Here is an 8,109-nt window from a genome sequence, read left to right as displayed (position 1 = left end):
TAGTAGTCAGTTGTTCCCCTTTTGCACAGACTTGTTCAAGGAGTACCTGAAGGGCATTTGCATATTGGGGGATGTCTTCCCATTCAAGCTGTGTCCGTCTAAAGAACAGGTATCGCAGTGTTCCCTGGTACGTAGTAGGTCCATAGGTCTTTTCCAGCACCCGCACCAAGTCCTCCAACGTATGCTGCCCCCTGACCGTCTCCAGTCTGACTGTCGTCCATGCCTCCCCCTCTAGCGTCAGTACCGCCATTTCTGCCAAGGTCTTAGGGTCAATATTATACATTTCTCCCAGTATCCGCACTTGTTCCGCCCATTCTGGTACGGGGTAGTTTCGCCCGCCAAACTTCCTGACCTGGTTTACAATGGACACCGGCGGCGGTTTCTGACTGTACACTGGGTGGGAATCTTGCTGGGCACAGATCCTGCCGACTACGCCAGATGAAGTGACCAAGGGCAAGGTCGCCCATGTATATCCATGATCTGGCCCAGCAAAACTTCCACACTCAGATTCTATTTTAACAACCGTATCTTTACTGTTATACATTTTCCTTAACACAGCGGAACACAATAATAGACAGTACAAAATATGCCTATTCACAGAGATAACGTGTAATAACAAACTGTAAAAAAAAAGGGAAGAAGCCAGCACTGCTTATGGTCAGAACGCAATAACTGAAGTGCAATTGCACATAAATTCTAACTGTATTTCAAATATGAGACATTTAGCAAACAATTGATCAATTCTTTGAGCTACCCCGCCACTTCATGGCAATCTCATAATGGGGCAGTCCTAATCTTCGTATTTTATTTACGTTGTGCCATTATGGCTTCCTGAATGTATAAAAAAAAAAAAAAAAAGGACCACATTAAATGCGAACTGTACCTGGAGCATTTTCAGAATCACTCCCTTGGTGCCAGGAAAGGCAAGCGCAGGTAAAGGCCGATCAGTGCGCTTTACCTGAAATGTCCGCACTGGACCTGATCGGCCTTTACCTGCGCTTGCCTTTCCTGGCACCAAGGGAGTGATTCTGAAAATGCTCCAGGTACAGTTCGCATTTAATGTGTTTTTTTTTTTTTTTTTTTTATTCATTCAGGAAGCCATAATGGCACAACGTAAATAAAATACGAAGATTAGGACTGCCCCATTATGAGATTGCCGTGAAGTGGCGGGGTAGCTCAAAGAATTGATCAATTGTTTGCTAAATGTCTCATATTTGAAATACAGTTAGAATTTATGTGCAATTGCACTTCAGTTATTGCGTTCTGACCATAAGCAGTGCTGGCTTCTTCCCTTTTTTTTTGCTTTGCATTGGTATGTGGCTGACCACCACTGTTGCCGCGCACGCTGGGTTATGTGCGCCATTCTTTCTGTGTTCTCTGTGATTGATAGGCTGCTGTGCACACACACAGCAGCCCTGCCCCGCCTCAGGCTCAAGTTAATTGTGCACCTGTGTCTCAGCCTGTCTCACCCTTCATCTTTGGTGCGGGTTTGTCAGTGTGGAAGCCAGATCTGAAATGTCCGCACTGGACCTGATCGGCCTTTACCTGCGCTTGCCTTTCCTGGCACCAAGGGAGTGATTCTGAAAATGCTCCAGGTACAGTTCGCATTTAATGTGGTTTTTTTTTTTTTTTTATTTATTCATTCAGGAAGCCATAATGGCACAACGTAAATAAAATACGAAGATTAGGACTGCCCCATTATGAGATTGCCGTGAAGTGGCGGGGTAGCTCAAAGAATTGATCAATTGTTTGCTAAATGTCTCATATTTGAAATACAGTTAGAATTTATGTGCAATTGCACTTCAGTTATTGCGTTCTGACCATAAGCAGTGCTGGCTTCTTCCCTTTTTTTTTGCTTTGCATTGGTATGTGGCTGACCACCACTGTTGCCGCGCACGCTGGGTTATGTGCGCCATTCTTTCTGTGTTCTCTGTGATTGATAGGCTGCTGTGCACACACATAGCAGCCCTGCCCTGCCTCAGGCTCCAGTTAATTGTGCACCTGTGTCTCAGCCTGTCTCACCCTTCATCTTTGGTGCGGGTTTGGCAGTGTGGAAGCCAGATCTGAAATGTCCGCACTGGACCTGATCGGCCTTTACCTGCGCTTGCCTTTCCTGGCACCAAGGGAGTGATTCTGAAAATGCTCCAGGTACAGTTCGCATTTAATGTGTTTTTTTTTTTTTTTTTTTTTATTCATTCAGGAAGCCATAATGGCACAACGTAAATAAAATACGAAGATTAGGACTGCCCCATTATGAGATTGCCGTGAAGTGGCGGGGTAGCTCAAAGAATTGATCAATTGTTTGCTAAATGTCTCATATTTGAAATACAGTTAGAATTTATGTGCAATTGCACTTCAGTTATTGCGTTCTGACCATAAGCAGTGCTGGCTTCTTCCCTTTTTTTTTGAATAACAAACTGTCCCTCACTTTCCCTATCCACACGTTACCAGTTCCTTTGTTCCAAGAGGTTATCTTCCCACGTCGCAGGCCTGTCTGTCACTGCAGGGGGACGCTCCAGCCGAAGAGAAAAACAACAGGGATTAAACAAAACTCCGTCCCTCAGGTCCAGACTGTAGTCCTTGGGGTTCAACAGGTAAGGGTGGAATGTTCGGCCTCTCAACAGAGGGCCCGCTTACAGTTCATGGGCTCCAGGGTCTGTGAAGATGTCACCGTTGGGTGCTCCGCAGTGTGGGAGCTGGGAACAATCTGGATGTCAGCTTCCAAGAGATAGCGGTCATCCAGGCAATCTTCTATATCGCCTCTACAGGAGGACGCCAGCACACACCGACCTCTCTCTGCACACACCAGTTTCCCGGGCTTTCTCTTTCCCTCCCCTTCCTGTTCACATGACATCACAGGGGAAAGTTCTGCGAATACAGTTTGTTTCTCTGTAATCACATTCGGCATAGGTATAACTTCTGGCCACACGGGGGCAGTGTCTGTCACAGATTCTATGTCAATGATAATAGAACAGTCACAGCCAGCCAGCTCACTACATCCTTTCGCCTGGCGCTTCCGGCCTCTTTTGCTATTCATAATGTCTTCCATAGATTTTTGTTGCGGAAATATGTGGAGCCCGTTGTTCCCTCTGTTGATCCTCCGGCCCCTGTGTTGGTCGATGGGGAGTTGGAATATGTTGTTGAGAAGATTTTGGATTCTCGTTTTTCGAGGCGGAAGCTTCAGTACCTTGTCAAATGGAAGGGTTATGGCCAGGAGGATAATTCTTGGGTTTCAGCCTCTGATGTCCATGCCGCTGATTTGGTTCGTACCTTTCATCGGGCTCATCCTGATCGGCCTGGGGGCTCTGGTGAGGGTTCGGTGACCCCTCCTCAAGGTGGGGGGTACTGTTGTGAATTCAGCTTTTGTCCTCCCTCCGGTGGTTGTAGAGGGTAATGCAGTTGTGCCTGGACTGCAGGATTGGACAGGTGTATCTACTAATTGCAAAACTGACTGGGGTATATAGCTTTGCAGGACTCTTTAGTCCCTGCCAGTTGTCCATTGTTTTTGGAGGATTCACATCCCTTCTGGTCTCTCCTGTTCGCTGTGCTTTTCTTCAAAGATAAGTCCTGGCTTTGTTTTTGCTGTCCACCTGCTGTGGACCTTATAGTTCTGTGCATTTCCATGTTTTGTCTTGTCCAGCTTGGATTACGGTGTGGTATGAGACGAAGGACAGGTGAGGGATATTTTTTTTTTTTTCATTTTTGTTTTATTACAGAAGATGAAGGCTTCGGTGGAATTAGGCATTGCATAACTGTTATTTTTAAATAAAAAAGTAAGTGTGTTTTGTTTTATTTAAAATAAAAGACTTTGTTCTGGCTATGTCTTCCCATACAAGTATAGGATTAGTAATAGATAGGTGCTTATAGATGCCTTTCCATTACTAATTCATGGGCTTGATGTCACCGGACAATACAAAGGTGACATCAACCCCAAAATATGAACCCCACTTGCCACCGCTACAGGGCAAGTGGGAAGAGCCGGGCGCATCTTTTCAGGTCGGTTATAGGCTGCTATTTTTAGGTTGTGGGGGCAATATCCATGGCCCTTTACCAGCCTGAGAATACCAGCCCCCCAGCTGTTTGCTTTAGCAAGGCTGGCTGTCAAAAATGGGGGTAACCTCATGCCGCTTTTTAATCATATTAAAAAACGATGTGAGTTTTGCCTGGCTAGTTATCAAAAATACGGGGGAATCCATGCTGTTTTGTTTTTTAAATTATTTATTTACAGCGCAGGAGACTGCTGATGAATACTCCCATCAGCTGCTGCTGCTCTCATTGTTATTAGCGGCAGCAGGCGGCAGAGCATTGTAAAAGAATAATTGCCAGCTATCGCAAACGCTTGATTGAAGTTGTTGCTGCTAAGGGTGGCCCAACCAGTTATTAGTTTTAGGGGCAATCACTTTTTCACACAGGGCCCTGTGGGTGTGGATTTATTTTTCCCTTAATAATAAAAAGATCTTCATTTAAAAAATGCATTTTGTGTTTACTTGTGTTATCTTTGTCTAATGTTTACATTTGTTCGATGATGTGAAACATTTACGTGTGACAATCATGCAAAATAATTGGAAATCAGAAATGGGGAAACACTTTTTCACACAGCGGTACATGTGTCTCCCTTGCACTGAGCCCCTGATTACAGATATGTACTCCACCATTAATATACTATTAGCCACGCACCAATCTATAATATAACGCTGGGAGCGTCACTCTGTCCGAAGCCTTTATAGACTGCGCAAGCGCCGGCGCAGTCTGGGCCTCACAGAGTGACGCTCCCAGGAGATCGCGGTATGCGTTAACACTGAACGCACACCGCGATCTCCAACAGAGAAGCAGGGACCGCCAGGAGGGTAAGTATGAGCTATATTCACCTGTCCTCCGTTCCACCGCTGCGGGCCGCCATCTTCCCGGTCCTCGGCCTGTGACCTTCAGTTCAGAGGGCGCGATGACGCGCTTAATGCGCGCCGGCGCCGCCCTCTGACTGACCAGTCACAGCCAGAGGACCGGGAAGATGGCGGCGCGCAGTGGTGAAACGGGGCCAGGTGAATATAATAAGTGCTGGGGGGCCTGAGCTGGCGGCGATACCGGCACCTGACCCCCACAGTGCGCCGGTGTCCCCGCCTGCTCAGGCCCCCCAGCACTCGGCGCCCAGCGACGATAGGTGAGTATGTTATTTTTTTTTTTTATTTTATATATATATTGCAGCAGCATACGGGGGCATATAGAATGGAGCATGTTAAGGGGTCCATCAACCATAATGGAGCAGTGTACGGGGGCATATAGAATGGAGCATGTTAAGGGGGCCATCAAGCATAATGGAGCAGTGTACGGGGGCATACAGAATGCAGCATGTTAAGAGGGCCATCAACCATAATGGAGCAGTGTATGGGGGCATATAGAATGGAGCATGTTAAGGGGGCCATCAACCATAATGGAGCAGTGTACGGGGGCATATAGAATGGAGCATGTTAAGGGGGCCATCAACCATAATGGAGCAGTGTACGGGGGCATAGAGTATGGAGCATCTTATGAGGCCATAAACCATAATAGAGCAGTGTACGGGGGCATAGAGTATGGAGCATCTTATGGGGCCATAAATCATAATGGAGCAGCGTACGGGGGCATATAGTATGGAGCATCTTATGGGGGCCATAAACCTTTATGGAACAGCGTATGGGGCATACACTATGGAGCATCTTATGGGGGCCATAAACCATAATGGAGCAGTGTACGGGGGCATACACTATGGAGCACCGCATAGAATTGTAGAACAGGACGGCACTAGAGCGATACCGCTTTCAGAAGCCAGGACAAAAAATGTAGGATCCAGAGCGCTAGGCGTCACGCATGCTAGGGGGTATTGGTGCTCAGCATACTAAATGAAAACCAATAGTTCGTATATACACATAAGAAAGAAAATATGCGGCACTCACCCCAATTCAGCAGTGGAAAGCGTGAATTTTAATGGAAAACATAAACAGATAAAAATCCGTTACAACATCAGGTAAGCAGGAGGGTGCGGTGTTGGAGCTTGGACAAGTCCAAGCTCCAACACCGCACCCTCCTGCTTACCTGATGTTGTAACGGATTTTTATCTGTTTATGTTTTCCATTAAAATTCACGCTTTCCACTGCTGAATTGGGGTGAGTGCCGCATATTTTCTTTCTTATGTGTATACACTATGGAGCATCTTATGGGGCCATAAACCATAATGGAGCAGTGTACGAAGGCATATACAATGGAGCATCTTATGGGGCCATAAACCATAATGGAGCAGTGTACGGGGGCATATACCATGGAGCATCTTATGGGGGCCCTAAACCTTTATGGAACAGCATACGGGGCATATACTATGGAGCATCTTATGGGGGCCATAAACCATAATGGAGCAGTGTACGGGGGCATATACCATGGAGCATCTTATGGGGGCCATAAACCTTTATGGAACAGCGTACGTGGCATACACTATGGAGCATCTTATGGGGGCCATAAACCTTTATGGAGCAGTGTACGGGGGCATATACTATGGAGCATCTAATTGGGGGCCATCAACCTTTTTGGAGCAGTGTACGGGGCATATACTATGGAGCATTTTATGGGGGCCATACACCTTTATGGAGCAGCGTATGGGGCATATGGATGGGAGCAGCAAATTAAAGAAAGGTGGCGCAGGATGGGAGCAGCACATGACAGAATGGGAGCGCAGGATGGGAGCAGCACATGACAGAACGGGGGCGCAGGATGGGAGCAGCACATGACAGAACGGGGGCGCAGGATGGGAGCAGCACATGACAGAACGGGGGCGCAGGATGGCAGCAGCACATGACAGAACGGGGGCGCAGGATGGAAGCAGCACATGACAGAACGGGGGCGCAGGATGGAAGCAGCACATGACAGAACGGGGGCGCAGGATGGGAGCAACACATGACAGGATGGGGACGCAGGATGGGTGCAGCACATGACAGGATGGGGACGCAGGATGGGTGCAGCACATGACAGGATGGGGACGCAGGATGGGTGCAGCACATGACAGGATGGGGACGTAGGATGGGTGCAGCACATGACAGGATGGGGACGCAGGATGGGTGCAGCACATGACAGGATGGGGACGCAGGATGGGTGCAGCACATGACAGGATGGGGACGCAGGATGGGTGCAGCACATGACAGGATGGGGACGCAGGATGGGTGCAGCACATGACAGGATGGGGACGCAGGATGGGTGCAGCACATGACAGGATGGGGACGCAGGATGGGTGCAGCACATGACAGGATGGGGACGCAGGATGGAGCAGCACATGACAGGATGGGGACGCAGGATGGAGCAGTACATACCAGGATGGAGACCATATACCAATATAAATGCTCGCCACCCGGGCGTAGAACGGGTTCAATAGCTAGTTTTAATATAAAGTGATAAGCAGTACTGTGCCCCCATTAACTATAATTTCTTGTAGTGTATTTCACTCGTACTAATGAGTGGGGGGAAATACGCAACGAAAGCATGTAAAAAGTGGCAAAAAAATACATGTATTTTACGCAGCGTTCTTCCTGCCAACACGTTGGGAAACGCAGCAGAATTTTCTCCTGCAAATCCTGAACGTGTGAACATAGCCTTAGTTCTGTCCGGTGTCCCCCATTCATTATAAGTATTTGATACCACCATGATGAATTTGGGGGTGGGAGAAGACATTATCAGGTGCTGAGCATCCTCTGCCACCTCCTATCTTTCAATTCATTATAAAGTGTCCTATGCACCTTACCGCCTTCTCTCCCAAGCAACAATAAATTTTAAGTCCCTGATAAGTGTCATAATGAATTGTAAGATTGGGGAGAATGCTATCAGGGACTTAGCACCCTCCTCCATCAATCAGTTAATTTTACATTCATATCTAAGGTCCCCTTCCCCTCCTCCTGTTCATAACACCATTATAAGTCACCCTTATTACCATCCCAATTCCCCATCTCCTTCAGTGTCCTCTCGCCCACATCCATCATTGTCCTCTCACCCACATCCATCATTGCCCTCTTTCCCACCTCATTCATTGTCCTTCACCCCACCTCCATAATTGTTCTCCCCAACCACACATCAGTGTCCTCTCACCCACCTCAC

Source organism: Ranitomeya imitator, chromosome 2 (genome assembly GCF_032444005.1).
Source record: "Ranitomeya imitator isolate aRanImi1 chromosome 2, aRanImi1.pri, whole genome shotgun sequence".
NCBI lineage: Eukaryota > Metazoa > Chordata > Amphibia > Anura > Dendrobatidae > Ranitomeya > Ranitomeya imitator.
This window is presented reverse-complemented; position numbering follows the sequence as displayed.